Below are 18,381 nucleotides of genomic sequence, written 5' to 3' on the forward strand. Positions count from 1 at the left end.
TACCTCTCTGCATCTCTCCCCTTTTGTCTTACTCTCTTATTTCTACTTTCAAACATTTCATTTAATTCAATTCATATTGTTTACTAGCAAGTCTGTATGGAGTGATTCTGACAATATACATGCTCAGCTTTTTGTTTTTCTGTCACAGTTACATCACATCAACCTCACCATAGTCTCAATTTCTTTTAACTGTAATTGCAGTTTTCCTAAAGTCACTGGACACTTAATTATTTCCAGATTATTTGAGCAGTTTCTGACACTGGTAAAAACTTGCATAGATAATAAGAAAACTGGTGTAATTTCTTAATAAATGACTGTGCAACCTGCTCGTGACCCTGCTTTAGCAGGGCACTTGGACTGGACATCTCCCTTGCAACCCCAACTGCTCTGTGGTTCTGTGATCTACTTTGTGGACTGTTTATGCCAGATTTTGGCAGATTGCTGTCACTAATAACATTAATTTCCTATGCCATGTAACATACTTTGTTTACTACTTCATGTCTTAAGAAAAAAATTGTTATGCAGTTCTATTTTCTTTAGTAGCTGTCAGAAAATAGTAACTGGAATGAGTTTGTAAACAGTCCTCCTTGGGAGGCTGTAGCTGAAGGCTGGAGTGGTCCGTGTGATTTTTAGGTTGTGGTTTTCTCAATTAATTGCTGCTCAGCTTTAAAAGAATAGCACAAGTCTAATATAGAATAAAAATTAGTGTGTTGGTGAAGTCATTTTTGCACAGTACAGCTTTTTCTTGTGGGTTTGTTTTGGGTTTTTTAAGTTTGTTTTTAAACGTGCCGGTTACCATTTTAATTGGGTGTGGGCACTGGGTGCCTTGCCACTGGGGTGCATATTTAACTTGGAAAGTGGGAGTTGCCTGCTCATTCTTATAGAAAAGAATGGAAACCTCTGTTTGCAAACATAAGCTTTTTTTCTTCTGCATCTCTTCAATATATTCCTTCCCAACAACATAAGAAACCCTCCCCAATAATGCCTCTGATTACCAGGCTGATGGAGCTGTTCTCCAGTTCTTTTCAATGCAATGTCAGCCAGGGCAGCTTAAGAGTTTTCCTCACCATTTGAAGCTGCAGTCTCTCATTTGATTGATGAAGATGACTGATGTTGCACTCACATCTTTGGTTCTGCTGGGTAGCAACAGCAATGTCTGGTAGAAGTGAGATAGCAAGGACAATACCTGCTGCAACACCTTCAGCCTCTCCTGGCATTGGAAATGGAATGTTTCTTTCCTCTGCTCCAGTTTATCCAGTGTGTTGAAAGTATTATATCTTTGTCCTGACACCAAGAGTACAAATTATTGGAGAGGAGAAATCTGCTAAATATAGTTTACAGACCCAAAGTCAACTAAGTCCTCTCATCACCATTGAAAATACAGAAGTTTAACGTATGATTTGGGTTTTTTTTTTTAGGTAGGAATCAAGGAGCCACGCCCTTAAATGCTCATGTCCTATAGGATTTCAGAGTTTTATTCTACATCTTTTTACTTTAAAAGGTGCAGACTTTATGTAAAGTCACAGAGTTAGCTAACAGTCAGAGGTCAAATAATTGACTTTTCTTAACAAATATCACTAATTTTAATTACAGACTTCAAAGAGCAAAGTATTCTCCAGAGGGGTTTACCCAGTATAGAGTAGAAAGTAGGGTGAAGTGTTGAAAATAGTTAAAATTCATTGGTTACTGTATGTGTGATGAGAAATGGAGGGAACCAGCCTTCTAATTTGTATATGCAAAGAGAGGCAGAAATATATTTGCTCCATGTTTACAACATGGTGGTTTAGAAATAGACCCAGAAATGGCGTTTATATGTTTATATAGGACAGATTCAGAATAAAAGAGGAAGTTTTATTTGTCTCTGGAAAAGGATGGCTTAAATAATTTATCACATTTTGCTTCTTGGAAGTGCCAATAATTGCATATCTGTCATCTTAGGTATATGTATGTATGACTGCAATCTGAAATACTGCAGCCTCAAAGAATAAAAGAAGATAAAGAAGAAAAACTGTGCTTATTTTCTATAAATAAGCCCAAAACATTTGCCTTGTTAACCACACACCTTACACTGTTTTTTTTCTGGGAACCTTTTACAAAATATGTTTTATGTGAGAACATTCAAGGGGCAGCTCCTCAGTAAAGCCACATCATTTTACATCTGACCCTGAAAAGCCATGAATTATGACCTTAAGGTTGGCACATTTTTGTCCTGTGGACTGATCCAGGGAAGAGGATTTTAACATGCTACACAAAACCAGCATTTCTCCTTAGCTCTTGCTGCTAAATGAAGTTAGAAATGTAATGCAGGCCAGGTAATCAGTTTGCATGCCAGAAGAGGTAGGAGGGCTATAGGTGGCAGCAGTGGTTGACCTTCCTTTTTGCTGATCCAAACCTATGATAGCTGAGAACTTAAAACTCCTCAGAGAAAGCTTTGTGCCACCCCAAAGCTCAGTTGCAGAGGGCACTGCCCTGAGGGGCAGCACTGAGTGTCCCGTTGTACACAGGGTCTGCTCGGGAGTGCTCACGGGCAGGAAGCAGCTCATGTGCTTTATATTTGCATCCTGCCACTGATGCTACAGCAAAACCTATTCAGTAATTGTATTTTTACTGGGAGCCACTCCATAAATTGTAGTCGACTGCTTGTCTTGTCTCAATTCCTTTGGCAGTATTTTCCTCTCTACACATCTATCTAGTTGTGTTTAAGAACTAGCTGCTACTTTATCTCCATTTGGTCCAGGATGACAAACTATTAATTCACTGGATAAGCTGCTATTTGGTGCAAAGAAATTGCTGCCAGTTCTTCATGTGCATTGTGCCACAGGATTCCCACACTGGGAAAGGAATCACAGAGTTTCCTACGTGCAGGTTCTCTGGGATTACCAACAATTTCTCCATTACGTCCAAAATTATGTGATGAGATTGCCCAGTTAATTCAGTGTGTGAACAGCTGACTGAGAGAGGCTGTGCTGCTGCACAAAGAGGCTGCAGCTCCCTTCCAGAGGCTCTTTATTCCCTACTGCCCTGCCAGGGAAGGGAGTTTGGGCTTGGGGCAAGTGAGCTCTCAGAGGTGGTAGAAGCTTTTGAGATGATGGTGACTGGTGTCCTTACTGGTGGTGAACTTTGAATGTGTCTGATCCAGTCAGACTGAGGCACTGAAATCTGTGCAGCCAGTTGGACACAATTATTGTAGGCAGGTTTTAATGTTGATTCTCTCTTTAAGCACCATCCTTGAATTACAAATACTTGGTAGGAGCAAGGTGTACAAAGAGACAAGAAATTCTCCCAGCTTTATGAAACAGAACCAAACTATACAATACAGATGTAGGAACTGCCTGTAAATACTGTAAGATACAATTAGCTTTCTGTGTAAGGAGCTAATACAGCTGTTATTTAGGTTTAAGCAATCATGAAAGAGGTCTGTGCAGTTCTGAAAATAAGGACTAGCATTTTCAACAAAATATCAGATAGGGGTTTTTGGCAGCTCCCTGTAATCTTTCATTCTAAAGATGAAGTATCAGTTTCTTCATCAATAACAAAGCTACCTCACATCACACCAGAGACAGTGTCATTTAAGAAATCTGTAATTTGGAGACACCCTGTCACAAAGATGAAAACCTCCTCAACTATGACTTTCATGGTATTTTCCAGTTATATTAAGAGCTTGTAAAAGTCAGGTAGCCCTGGCATTGCTACTTAGAACTATCATAAGGTAACTAAATAGTTCAGTAGGGTATTTCATAACACAAATTCTGTTTGCCACTTCTTGCCACAACTGTGTTAGTATTTTCACCTTGTTTTAATATCTTTTTCTTCTTTCTCCCACTGTTCTTTGGGTGATGTACCTTTGCACCTTTAAGTCAGTAAGGTAAAGCACACTGGCATTTAACTCTTCTCCTGTTTGCTGGATATCCTCTGTTCTGAAGGGAGAGCACTGATGCCAACTGTCTTGGCAGGCGTCTCTCTGCCAGGTGTGATTCCATGTGGATGTACATTTTCTTTACTTTCTGGAAGAATGTACCTGGCCAGTATCAAACTGGAGTAGGAGGTACTAAATCATATGGAAAATTTCAGCCGCTTCTATTTTGAAACATTTGTGTGCAAGACAAGAATAAAATACCTTTTGACAGAAACAATAACTACTCTGCTTTAAAATTCAATTACCTTTCCAAATATAAGTAAAAGGGAATATACCTATGGGAAACAAGCTAGTATGCATGACTATTATACCACTACCCCCTTCCTTTTTTATTATACCTGGCTCCCAAAGTGTAAGATTTTGATTTTTAAATGAGCTCACCAGATACACATGCAAGACAGGCAACTCCTATGTAAATTATCATTTCATATGAATCCTTATCCCATCTGCTGCCCCTTTCCTTACAGCTGTTCTTTGTTTCGTGCAATTCCTGTCACGGAGTCCTGGAACCCACTGTTCAGACAGTCCTCACTCATCTGAGTAATCCACTTGGAGGCTTAGATATATTTTTGAGGGATTTAGTTTTTAAATCTTGACTGCTGTGGAGAACAGCTTTTGGGGTTTGCTTTTTTTTTTCTCAGTTTTGTCTAATGAATATAGTTTGGCAGATATTAAGAGCGGTGCATAAAGGATTGTTCTGGATAAGGCTTCTTTACTTCAAGCATGTTGTCTTTGTGCTCTCTCACATAAGTTATAAGGATTACCTTTGTCTCCTCTCTTTTTGTAGCACATAGTGGAATTAAGGACTCAGTACAAATAAAGAGGTGGTGGCATGTTTTAGAATTTATTGCACTTATTAAAGTATTCCAAACTCAAACTTTTCAATATAGCGATATCAATTTCAGATATTTAAGGGGATAAGTACCTATTGAGGATTTAGGGTAGGGTTGATTGAGGAAGTAAATCTACTTTCCAAACGTCTACAAAGAAAAATCAAACGAGAAATTCAGTATCAAAAACATCAAAGACAATAATGCAATTGCTTTCATCTCCAGTGTGTGCTTGCACTTCAAAGCAAAGCAAAATGTTCACCCTTCCGCCAGTGCCCCCGAAGGAGGATGAGCCTATAGTTGAAGATAAGTCTCCATCACTTTGAGAGAACAGGGGAAATAGAAGTCAAATTTTGCACAGGAAAAAGAAAACAAACAAGCAAACAGCTTTACGCTATTTCTTTCACTGTAATGGTTGTATCATAAGACATTTCCCATACTCAAGGATCCTCCTGTTTCATTGAGATGTGCAAGGAATGATGTACCCCTCAAACCCTTCTCTTCACTCAAAAATTTTGTTTCCTTTGTTTATCTCTCAAATCTAAAGATAAGGGTATTTTCTGAGGTGATTTTCTTCATCCTAATTATCACTTCTGCCAAATGTGCTGATTGCACACAACTGAACATGTGTATTTGCTCACTTACATCCTCCCACAATTTTTATCTTGGAATTGATATTAGATTTAATTCTGAAAAGTCATTTTATATTAACAATTGTGTGAGGGACATTTTCAGTTACTCTGGCACTGTAAGGGAGAGGAAGAGAGGTAAATCAACCTGTGATGCCTGTCTAAACAGTTTGCTGTGAAAGCAGCAAATTTTAGGGCTGACCATGCTATAGAAAATCATGCATGTAATGATTCCCTAAATTCAGGTATGTGATTCAGCACTCTTGATTGTCAGTGTAAATGTAGTCCCAAAACAACCCCCAGAAATTAACAGGGGAAAAAAAAACCCAGGACATTTTCCTTCTGTACTTGCTTTGGAGATTTTTACTTTTTAGGTAAAGGTTATTGCTAAAGATATGCAGTAAACTGAAACTTATTTCTTTGAGTTGAGAACAGGTTTAAAATGGTTGTTGAAATGAGACTAAATCCAGTTTTGGTTTTTTCTCCATGCTGCTTTAGCTCAGTTTCAAAGCTATCACTGATCAGGAAGCTTGACAGGCACAGTGTTTGCAAATCCTCACCAATGAGCAGTAACAAGATTTAAAAGTGAAACCTCTGAAGAGAGCCAGTTTGCTCAGTCAGCTTCATAAATTGAGTTATTTAACCATCTGCAAGCTAGACTTATTTTATATTTGTCTATCAGATATAAATCCTACACAAATAAGAGCATCAGAGCCTAGTGAATATCATCACATAAAATAATTGTCCACACATTTAGAGTTTATTTCATAACATACCAATCAGCTGAAAAGGGATTCATAACACAGTAAACTGAACAGGTTTGCTTTTAAAGGAGGGTCCAGAGGAACAGAAATATTTGGAAATTGCTTTGATGGGAAATGTATCTTTGGCCTGTTTTCCTTGTCCTTCTGTGGCAATGAATAGAAATTTGATCAAAATTGATCATTTGATCATTCTTCCTGCAGAAGTACATGGCCTGAACTGAAACCTTGTAGTCTGGTTGCCAAATCAGTGAGCCAAGCCACAAACAAGGTGGCAATTTTCAAGACTTTATTATGGTAATAAACAGGCCCTTAAAGCACAATGGACCTCCTGTGTTATATTTGTCACTGTTAGATTTTAGTATTTTTTGCCAATTTAGTATTTTTGCCAGAGATCATTCCTCAGTTAGGGATGCAGGAAACTTTCTACCAGTTTCAAGTATCATTCCCCTATAACTGTGGTGCTATTTGTGGAAAAAGGAAGAGGGAAATACAGAGCAGAACTGATGCAAACTCTTATGTGGTGCTGGTTTTGTTGGGCACTCTTGCAGCCGTGTGAATGCACAGATATGTAGATGTATTTAATAATAATCAGTATTTCTCACCAACTATCATTGTGGCATCATTTCAGGCAGCAGCTTGAAATGTTGTTTGTGGGACTGTTTGGAGCTGTTTGTTTGGCAGGAGAGAAGGAACCTGTTGTTTCCTTTTCCACAAACTTCCTGCTTATGGGCATTTGGGCTGTGAATTTTTCTAGTGCACAGGTGAGATTGTGGAATGGCTTAGTTTGGATACTGTGGCTTTATATTATTGCAATTTAGAATACGTTCTGGTTGGGGTAATACAAGGTTATGCAACACCAGTCCATATGGTAATCAGTTGTAATTAGCTGGGGAATTACCATAAGAGTGAGGTATTTGTAAACAGCAAGGTCATCAGTAATGGCTTTGAATGATAAGCAGCAAGAGAAATTTAATGACACTTATTAAACTGTTGTAACCAGTTCAAATGCGAACTTTTAACAGCAGATTTCTCTGAAGTTGCTATACTGTTGGGTTGTTTGCCTGAGATTTTCTGGTGTAGACTTATGGATTTCTGAGTGTATTAAAAAGCAAGAACGAGCACGCTATTTATGTTCTTACACAATGGTCTGAATTTTTTTCACATCCTATGAACTAGTTCTTTGTAAGACTTATATTGATAGGAACTTAGAATTTCTGTGCTTTAAAAATGGCCTTTTAAATCAAGTCTTTGATCTCGTTGCCGTTCACTTATTTATACATATATGTGTGTGTGTAGGAAAATACCTCTCTATATGTATATTAGCTATGCATATATCCAAGAATTCTATATGTGTGTAATTAAATACCCTTATAGGTATATGAATATATTGTAGCTTGTAACGGGGGTGCTTATATTGCTTAGACTTGGAGCCTGCTGTGAGGGTAGGCAAAATAAATGAGTTTTTCCTTAGAGATCTCTTTCTTCCTCTGTAAAATGAACGTATTTTTTGGATGTGCTTTCAGAAACATAATGACATAGTTATGGCATGCTTCCTTCATGTCTGGAGCAAATTGGTGACAGTCTGTCAAGTCTATCTTCAGTATTTTAAACTTCCCAAAACTGAAGGGATTTTTTTTGTTTGGTTTTTTGGGGGTTGTTTTTTTTTCTTTTTTTTTTTTTTACAGAGGAGCACAAAATCAGTCTCATCCATCAGAAATCTTTTTATTTTTTCAAGAACAGCCATAACGTGCTGATTTTCTCTTCCAAAGGAAGACAAGAAATTTTGACACACGTAATCCTGTGTGCTCAGTGAGGACATGAGTGTGTTTGCAAAACGTGTGTGTGCCATGCAAAGCTCTGCTCTTTGCTAGAAAAGATGAAGTAGCCTATACATTCTGACCAGAAGCAAGGACATCTCAGCCAGTCCAAAACAGATGATAAAGACTTGGTAGGGAAGACACAAGTGGATGTAGAATGGGTGTCTGGACCCAGTGTCTTCAGAAATCCCAGGTCCCTTGGCAGCTGTTCCAAAACCCTCTGGCTCTCTGCAAAGTGTCGGTCCTAAATTCTGTTCAGCTCCTTCAGCTGTGTTGAATATCTGGTTAGAGAAGAAAACAGATAAAACACACACCAGTCTTGAGAATTCTTTGGAGAACTGGTGCAGTGATGAAAGAGATGAAACGTAAATTGTGGTAATTCTATTTTCTGAAAACACAATTCCACGTAAAATTTATATTTGTTTTAATTAAAATACTACCAACCCATGAAGCACTTTTCTTTCCTGAATATCTCAGAAACTACATTTACAAAATATGATTAAAGAGGCAATGTCAAAGATGTTAGATTTCCCATTTTTATTTGCTGTTGAAACACTTTTGAGGAACATAATGTTTTGTAGCTTATCTGTGTTTCAGTGTGCAAAAGAAACTACTACAGTTCAAATATAAATTTATTGCTTTTCACTGAGCAGTTTGTGAAGGCAGTGAGCAAAAAAAAAAAATCTAGTAGATATCTTTACAGAATGCACAAATCTTTCCATTGTAGTTTGGAAAGCAAAAGTAGTTTTGAAAGGAAGTGTAGAATCTGACTCAGTGTCACAATCATCACATTATTTAAATATTTTATTTTTGCCTGTGAATATAGAGTTGCTCTGGCAATTTAGTAATGCAAAACAGATGAAACCCTTTAAGGAGTTGCTGGCTGGCACAAAAGCTTTTATTATTTAAAAAAAAAAAGTTAATCTGTTGAAAATGTTCTACTATTGACAAAGTTGCTTGCAATAATTAAGAAATTTCAATGGGTCCCTCACAGAGCTGTAACAATTGGGTATTATGGTTTCACAGGAAATAAAGAGTTTCAGATATTAAATATTCACGTTGTGGCATGAAAAAAATGCTTTGGGTCTTAAGAGTAGCTTATCTTCCAGTGGAATTAGCTCAAAACAAGACTCTGATTCCTGGTTCCTCATTATTATTCAGAGATAGAAGTCACTGGGGCTTTGTGCCCTGGCTGAGACAGAGCCTGTGCCAAATCTTTGAGACAATCAGGTCCCTTGGCCTGATGAGGTATTTCTTTTAGCTCTGCAGCCAATAGAGTCTCCAGACTATTTCAGAAGCATTAGTGACTTTTCTTTGAAATATTGGGCACTGAAAGCCAAGTCCACGTCTAAAATAAATAAAGATAAAAAGGCCTGTTGATTCCATCTCTGCTTGATCATTATGTTGCGTCCATTTTAGGGATTTTTCTGGTGCTCTCACAGAAACCAGTGATAGTCTCTCAGCAGTTTTGCCCCATGATTAAGTCAAAAGGTTTAAACTATTACAACTTTATTATGTGTGTTTACATAAATGTTTCTCATTACTTGAAATGGGAGGGTAAGATCAGAAAAAAGTTACAGTGGCTTACCTTCTTTAGTTTTGGTGTTTGGGGTTTTTTCTTCAGGAAAATGCAGTATCTTTTAATCTTTTTTTCCTGTCTTCTCTCCCACTTTTGTTACGTGTAGGACCCGTGATATGAGCCATGGTGTCTGCAGTAATAAATGGGCCTACAGAGCATGAGATTAAATTGAATTCTTCTTGTGCTTATGTTTTTTGTGAGAATAATCATGTAGGTCCTGGTTTTCCTTGGTCAGGGACCCCCAGCTAAGAATGTCTTTCTTCTGAGCCCTTTGAAGTGCCCAATACACATCCCTTCAGTCTTTATTAATGTTGCCTGGAAGCAATGCCTTGCCATACAGCAGATAGTCAGTCTTGGCTAAGCTCTGTATCAGAAAATAGCTTGTCTTTTCAACAGAAAAGCTTGGTTATTAGTTACAAGGAAAGTTTGAGACTGTTTTTTTTTTTTTAATATTGGCATAACAGGATTAGGGATTAAGAAAATACATTATGTCCCAATACATAATGGGACAGCACTTTAAGAATTTTACACAGTTGTATCTTGAAAGAGCAATTATTTTCCAGCTCATGTGCTACAAAATAAGAAGGCAAACTAAAAAAAATGTAGTTTAGAATTAACTGTATTAGATTTTCTACAAAAATTTGAAAGGTGCTCTGCTATGGGCAGATTAAATTTGCAATGTTAAATTTGAAATTATTTGCCTTCTGGATATACATGTACTATAGCTATAAAACCTAGTATGAAAATGTATTACATATGTAACCTTGATTAAGTCAGGTTGTCCTTTGCAGAGGGACAGCAAATGTTTTATTTGATTGTCTCTAAAACTGTATTCCTTCCTGTTTAAATAATCCCCTGTCTCTGCATGAATGCCTGCACATTAATGTTTAAATGTGTTTAAATGTCAGTTATCTGGCAATAGAAAAAACATCATTAATGCCAGATATTAAGCAATTATCATGGCAGGGGAACTAGGGTTTACAAACACATTTCTGCATTCATTTGTGATTTACTTGCAGTGGAGATTTTGCATGTATTAAAGCATGAATTAAAATAGTTGACAAATACCCTAAGCATCAGTTTGTAAAAGGACAGAGCAAATACACCTATCACTTTTATTTTTAAAATATATAATTAGAACAACTGACATGATTCTTAGGAAACTGAGAGAGTAATACTTTGATTCTGATCTAGAGCTGACTTATCCTCTTGGACCTGAGATTTCTTGTCTGCACTGCAGCTCTCCATTGGATATTCTGCCCTCATCCTGTGATCCCAGCAAATGGAGCTAATAGATATGATGTGGACAGACTAAGCAAGAGGTGTGTATGCTGTGGCTCAGAGCATTGCTGCACAGAGCTGTTCTCTCTGGGGCCGACACACCTGGGGAGAGATTTACCACAGTGCCCTGCAAGTACTTTTGTCATTTTTGTATGTCATTTTTGCTGCTCATGTTTCAGACTTTTGGAGAGTACAGGCTTTAGGCACAGTAAAATAGTGATGTGAATAAACATGGGCTTAGGAGAAGGTAAAACTAATCTACATTTTTTACATTAGCTGGAATTCGAAGCTGATTTGGTGTCATATTGGAAGATGGCAAACTGAGAGTTGGATAAAAAGCAGTGATACCATTAGCATCCCTTTTACTTTCAGTTACTCAAGTGACACAAGAGATTTTAACATGCCCAGGAAGGTTTTTCATTTGCTGGTAACCAAGGAGTTCAGCTCCCACCGAAGCCATTTGTTTTGGTGCCTGAATGAGAACTAAAGACTTTGAGAAATTTGAGCTTTAACTTCTTTGTGTGCCAAGCAGTTGCACTGTGGCTGCATCCCAGAGTGGGGCAGGCAGAGGCACAGCCATGCTTTCCACCTCAAGTCCTCAAAGTGCTTTACAAAAGGGATCAAGTCTCAATCCCAAGGGAGCAAGGGGAGCCTCTAACTGTGCAGGCAGCTGAGCCAATCTCATTAATCACTGCTGCCTAACGTGGGAGCTCCTGCTCCCAACCCTCTTCCAGCCCCTGCTTCCTTGTGCCAGGTTCAGCAGGAGGAGCAGGAAATTGCCCTTTTGTATTGGAGTGAAGTGAGTTGACTCCAGCTTGTGGAACAACAGGGAACACACAGCACTGGGGGCTGGGGAAGGGAGGTGGGAAAAGCTGCAGTGTGGAGCCCACAGAGTTTAACATCAGTAAAATGCCTAGAGCTTACATAATAATATTGAGCAATCTAAAATTTCCAGTAGCCATTTCAAGGTTAAAGTTTACACACCCATACAATAGCTAAATTTTGTAGTTATTTATCGCCTGGGATTATTTTAGTAAGAAACAATCTTATTTAGAAATAATAAATAAGAAATCAATTCTTATTTAGAAATAGGGTATTTCTTTGCAATTTGTGCATGTCTTAGGAGTTAAAATCACTGGTAAAGTTTGTTCATTCTTTATACAGAGACAGTAGAAACAAGTCATACAAGGAAACTGCTAAGCACAAAAAGCCTCTATTTCTGGTATTCCCAGATACTTTTTTGTAAGTTTGCCTTAGCTGAGGTTTTAATTTAGCATTAACAAAGGATTTTGTGATGTTTTATATGCTGTAATCTAGTATTCAGCCTGTGATTTCATTCAGAACTACTATACATTTAAATCTCAGTTTGGAAGCTAGAATACCACAGGAGAATAGTCCTGGAAAAATCTAAATTATCGGTTATGAGCTGATCTAAAACTTACAGTATTGAAACATCTTTTGAAATATACATTAGAGAATCTTTAAAGAGATCATACAAAATTCATCAAAACCCACTTTTCAGAAGCAGCTACTTTTTCATCAGGGTTTTACATGTCACTGGTTGTAGTTCCAAATTTTTCAGGCATTTACATATAAACAAAATTCTGTATATGCACACACAGACAGAGGAGAGGATGAGAACTCACCTCTTACCAAGTTAGAAAAGAGAAAGCAGCTATGCTACTCTTCAGGTTTGGAAAACTGGATAACAGATCTAAACTAATAGTGTCTGGAGTTTAGGGATCGTACAGGAAACAATTTCTGCAATACCTACTCAGTGTTTCATTTGCAGATTGGTAAATGCAACAAAGACCTTTGCTATTGGTCATCCATACTCAGGAGGTACAAATGTACCTTTCTATCTTCCATGTATTTTTATTTTTTTTTTAATTATTCCCTTGGCTGTGGCTCCTGTACAAGAGCAGGCTGATTCTTCAGTCAGAGCCTTGAGTATGTAACAGCATCTGACCTTACCTGTGTTGTTTACAATTTTGGAGCATTTGTGCATCTCTTTTGCTCATTCTTGTATTTACCTGTGTTGGCTCCATGCCTCTCTGTCTGGCAGTAACTGGAGACCTTGCAGAATTCCATCTCTCAGCTGCTCCCATGTCCTCAGTTTGCCTGGGACAGAACCCCAGCTTTGCCTCTCTGTGTTCTGTGCTGAATGGTCCTTCCCTCTGCTGTCAATTTTGGAGACTGCACAGAGGAACAGAGACCCAGGCTGACAGGCAAGTTGGTGAGGGCTAAGCAGGAAGTTTCCTGTGAAACAGGATGTCCTGAAAGCTGTTATTCATACCAGGAATATGCTACTCAGGGATAGAGGGAGAAGCAAAAATGAGTGAAGTGTTGCTTTGCTGTCTCCACGTTTCCCTAGATTTCACCAACCTCTATCTTACTTGGGAATTCACTCCTGCTGAGAACAAGTTACTTCTTTATGTTCCCAGCCTGACTGTGGCCCTTCAGCTGTGCATATGGAATAAATCCCACATCTGCTTTAAAAAGAAGACCAGAGAGGGAAGTATGGTAGAAAAGTAAATCTTAAAGTCTCTTGTAAACCTCACTTTGCAAATTATGTGCTAGTTATACATTGCTAACTAACATGAAATATCAAAAGTTTAGCTGCATAAAACTTGACAGTTATGTACTTGTCCAGGAGCCAGAGTGACCAGATATATATTAACTTAAGCATCTATCAGGACATAAACATCCTCAACTAATTCATCCTCTCAAAGCAACCTGTGCTGCAGCCACACCAAACAGATGTACCTTGCAGCATGCCTTGAAGGGAAATAGGAAAGGAAAAACTTGACCAGCTACTTTCTTCCAAATCACTGTGAAACTGCTTTGACTCTTCTTCCTCCCTAAGGCATTTAAATAACTATCCAGTTAGTAATTATTCTATTTAATGTAATAAACCCCTCTCCACATGTAGATTTGGATTTCTTCGCACAGCATGTGATTTCTAGGTGATTCATATATTTTGAGAGCACCATGTTTAGTTTAGAATTAAAGGAAGAGTTTCATCTAGGGTCATTTCTGTACAGTATCAAGCACAGACAGCTGGTATTCAAAACTAACAAACCAGGAAGATGCCCAAAAAAATCCTCAGTCTTGGTTTGATAAAATCTCTGTGGATTCATTTGTGTTGCCCTTTTCCTGAGGCAATAAAGAGAGAGGGTATTTTCAGACAGAGGATCTTAGTTAACACAAACATTCTGTGGATGCTGGAGAGAGTTGATTGCCACCTTCCTGACTTTGCCTTAGGAAGGGTAAGTGATAATTTTAGCACTGGCATCATTCTGAAGGGCTGCAACATATTTTACTTTGTTAACCTTTCTCGTTCCATTGGATTATTTGGTTGGAGTCAAGAGACTTAAACTGATGGTTTTCACTTCTATGATTTGCCAGCCCTTATAACTGGTGTAGTGCCAGGTTCACTCTGAGCTGTCACTGGGCAAGAGTGTTCCAGCTACATCCACCTGTTTGTGCTCTGGTTGCCAGGGGAGTGATTGGTTGTCAATTTGGCATCTTTGCCAGCACTAAATTCTTTTTTTTTTTTCTTTTTTCCTGTAGGGGGACAGTAATTGGCACTGGTAGCCTCAAACTGTGTATTATGACTTTTCACGGGTATCAGGACAGACACACTTAATACAATTGCTTGCTGAATTATCTTTTCCAGCATGTTTTAGTGAACACATGGGTGTTTTAGGTGGTATCTGTAACTGCAAAGGCAGCATATCACAGCTGAAGACACTGTCTTGTGTTGACTGGCTAAAGCTGTTAAAGGTAATCAATTCCTGACTTCAGTTTGTTTTAATCTATGCCAGTGCTTAGCTCACCACAAAAACATTTGATCACATGCAGAGGTTTTTGTTGTTTTGTTTTACCCAAACAACCCTGTTAACAGAAAGCAATAAAAATCAGTAGCTGATCACGACAAGTTTGGCTGCCACCCTTGTCATTAATGAATTGATATGAAGTGAGTGAAGTGATGGGTTTTTTCCTTGACTGTGAAACCTGAGAGAAGGTAAACTCAATGGAATAAAAAGCTTCATCTAAGACATATCAGTCCAGCCCTGTGTCTCCTTTAGCAATGTGATTCCATGAGAGCTGCCTTAGTACTGGTTCTGTTTGGATTTTCTATTTTAAAAAACTTGATGGCCCTGTCAAGTTACTTTTCAGATAGTTGTGGATTATCTCTATGGCCAGTTCCTGGGGAGTTTCACCTGTCACAAATACACTTAACACTAGAAAGCAAAAAAAATTACACTGTGTGCAGGCTGTAGGTCTTGATAATGGGTAACACAATGAATTTCCCTGGTACAGTACACTTACGTGCTCTTCAATCACAGGTGAAGTCAGGAAGCACACAGGGCAGGGACCTTTTCTTCTGTCTTTGTATTATTAGTGCTGGGACAGGGAGAAAAAGAAGGGACCAAAGTGTGGGAATCATCTTAAAAACAAACTGAATTTTCAGTACATACAAGTTCTTCAAATGCACAGCTGCTCTTCAGTTCATTAGATCAGAGTTTCGTGAAATAGACAGTTAATTTCTTCTTCTAATTACAATTCTGAAGAGATTTTCCTTTCTGCAGGCTGCCCTAAGCATCCTACTGTAGTCCCTTTCCAAACAAGGAGGATTCAGTAAAGAACACTGAGACTAAGCAATGGATATGACCTCATTCTCAGGGGACGTATTTCCCCAATGAGCAGCAAAATGTGTGTGTTATTTACTACACCGTATAACCCAAACTATAAATTTAGGCATGCTTTGTAACTTGAGACTCTTCTGATACAAGGTAACAGAAATCTTATAACTAAATGAAACAATTTCTATTTCAGTCTTGAAAATATTTTTCCTCGTAGCTGGTGCTCTCCAACTTTGATGCAAAGTGAGAAGTTAAGAAAAATTTTAATTGTTAACATACCTTTTTTTTTTTTTTCAACTAGTAGATAAACCTCTCCAAAGTTGTACATTTTTCATAGTTGACCAAAACAGAGGGCAAAGTGAGGGGCTGTAGTAAGTGTTATTCCATGGCTAAGATGTGGAGTGAAGCAGTGCTGTGAGGCAGTTGAAAGATGTTGCACCTCTCAGCATCTCGTTCTAAATAATTATCTTCCAGCAAACTCTGGGATTTTACTCAAAAATTCCCTGTCAGAAAGGAAGACTTCTGGGAGTTCTAGTTGTTGCTCTTAATACCTGCCAGTGTTTTTAATAGCAAAAGAAGAAATAACTTGTGTGCTTTCCAGCAATACATTGGCTAATTTCAGGGAACAAGTCCTCTGGGACAGCCCTGGAACTTGCTGGGCAACTTCCATTGGGCCAAAGGAAGAAACAGGGAAAGGGGATGTTTTTTCACAAAGTCTTTTTTATATTCCTGATCACCCTCTGCTGCTTTTGCATTCTGAGTTTGTCATTCCGCTCCTTACCAGTGCTGGGTGGGTCTGTGGCACCCGAGGTGTGCTGTGGATGGTGTCTGAGGGCTCCCAGTCAACAGGGAGTGACACAGTTCTGAGCACACCACTCCTTACCTCCTCTCTCTCAAACCATGGAGGTGCAAGGCAAGCAGAGGGAAAACACTAATGCAGATGCAGCACTGAGACCCCGGGGTGTTAAACCTGGCCTCTCTATATTGCCTCTATATGAATACCTGGAGGGAAATGTGTTGCTGTGATGTGAGGCCAGAAGGCCCAGGCAGTTTCCTAAGGCATTTGACTTGCATGCTTTCAAGTGTAGGCAAGTATTAAATTTTCATTGCAATGATACTGTTTTCAGCTAGAATGCTTTTTGAGCACATCAAAAAAAGGACAGGCTGCCATGACTCAAGGCCAGAAGTGGTAGCTGGGCAAGAGAAGGGAGGGCTAGCAATGCTACATCTGCTCAGAGCAACAGCATCCAACTTCTTATCTGAATAAAATAAACATTGTGTTCAATTTGTAGTATGTTATAATTATTACTACCAAGAAAACAACCTATTGAGCTAGGAGATAAGTGCCAGAAAGAAGCAGTGCCCAGTGACCTTAGAGCAGAAGGAGGGGTACACAAGTCTGCACATGTTGGTTGTAGAGAGATGCAAAGCCCAGTGAGATGTCGGGTAGGGATCTGAGGGAAAACACCACACTTCACAGATGTGCCCAAATGGGTGTATTAATTTAGTGCACTATTAATTTACTATATTTTGAAATAATAGTATAAAACAAATATAATTTCATCCTGTACTTGAACTCTGAATTATGTTGTGTGGGTCATTCCAAAGGACAGAAGTGATCTTAGTCTGAACTACCACCATTAAATCCTGTAAATATGCCTAATGTCTGCTGTAATTACCACACTGCTATTTCTCTTCTCTGCTGAAGTCAGATTTGTCCTTAAGGTTTTGCACAGCCAATTATCAAAATAAAATGGGGAGTTGAATAAAGTAACAGTGGAAAACTGCAAATAAAGTAATAGTAAGAATCCAGACCAGTCCATATGGGGTCATTGTATGGATAGTGAACAGTGCAGCATGATCTTGCAGCTTGAGCACTCTTGTCTACGTTACACTGCTTGCTCAAATACTTGGAATTCATGGTGACAACACTTGAAATTAGGAAGGTTAATGATTAACTGATTAACAGCAGACAAGGCATTTGGCACAAGTGAGTTATAGCCATTGTTACGGGAAAGCCTCTGGAAAATGTTTTAAATCATCCCAGAATTATTTCCTGAAAATGTGCCTTGACTGTATCTGAAGGAGCTCTGTCATGATGCTTCAGTTTGAGGAGCCTTTGAAAATGGATCCAGATGAATGGGCTTGAAAGATGTTGAGCTGGTCACTTTATACAACATCTGAGCAGCAGTGGCTTTGAGTGAACACTGATGGTGCAATTCGAGTCGTATTTGGCTGCCACCTTTGAAAGCTGAATGATCTGCTGCTTTATTTACTTACTCTTGGACACAAAAATGTAAAGTCAAAGTTTGATCCATTAACCTCCTGCAAACTACACCCTGGCAGCTGTTACTTATGAGCAGGAAATATGAAAATAGGGGAAAATGCTCAGGCTGAGTTGGAAAATACACATTTGTAGATGTGAAATATAGTAATGTTTTACTAAGGGAAGTTTACCTCTGCCTGGAGGCAGCTAAGCCCTTGTTAGGGATTGTAGCAGGATTTGTTGCTTTTCCATCTGGATGCACTGACCTGCTATATTTTTTAATTTATTCTTAAGTACCAACTGTAATTATTACCTGTGAAATGAATTAAAAAAGAAAAATCTCCAGAATTGTCAGCCTTTGTTTTCTGTCTTCTCAGTTCTCGCATGTGGGATCACTGTCACAGGTCTCAAAACCTTTTTATTAATTTATCCTTAGACATATTAAAAATCCATTCATCCACATGATTTAGTTAGTTGAAAAAGAAAAATAGTGAAGACAAATATCTGGCTGTAGATATCAGGTAATATTTAAATTGGTTGTGGCCTATTAAATCTCATTTGTTCATAATGAGTGAAAAAAGTATTAACAACTGAATTAGTGTTTATTCTTCTATTCCTGATTTATCAGATGCATAGAATTAGGAGCACCA

The sequence above is a fragment of the Manacus vitellinus genome, unplaced genomic scaffold (assembly GCF_001715985.3).
Source record: "Manacus vitellinus isolate BGI_N305 unplaced genomic scaffold, ASM171598v3 scaffold_25_pilon, whole genome shotgun sequence".
Taxonomy (NCBI): domain Eukaryota; kingdom Metazoa; phylum Chordata; class Aves; order Passeriformes; family Pipridae; genus Manacus; species Manacus vitellinus.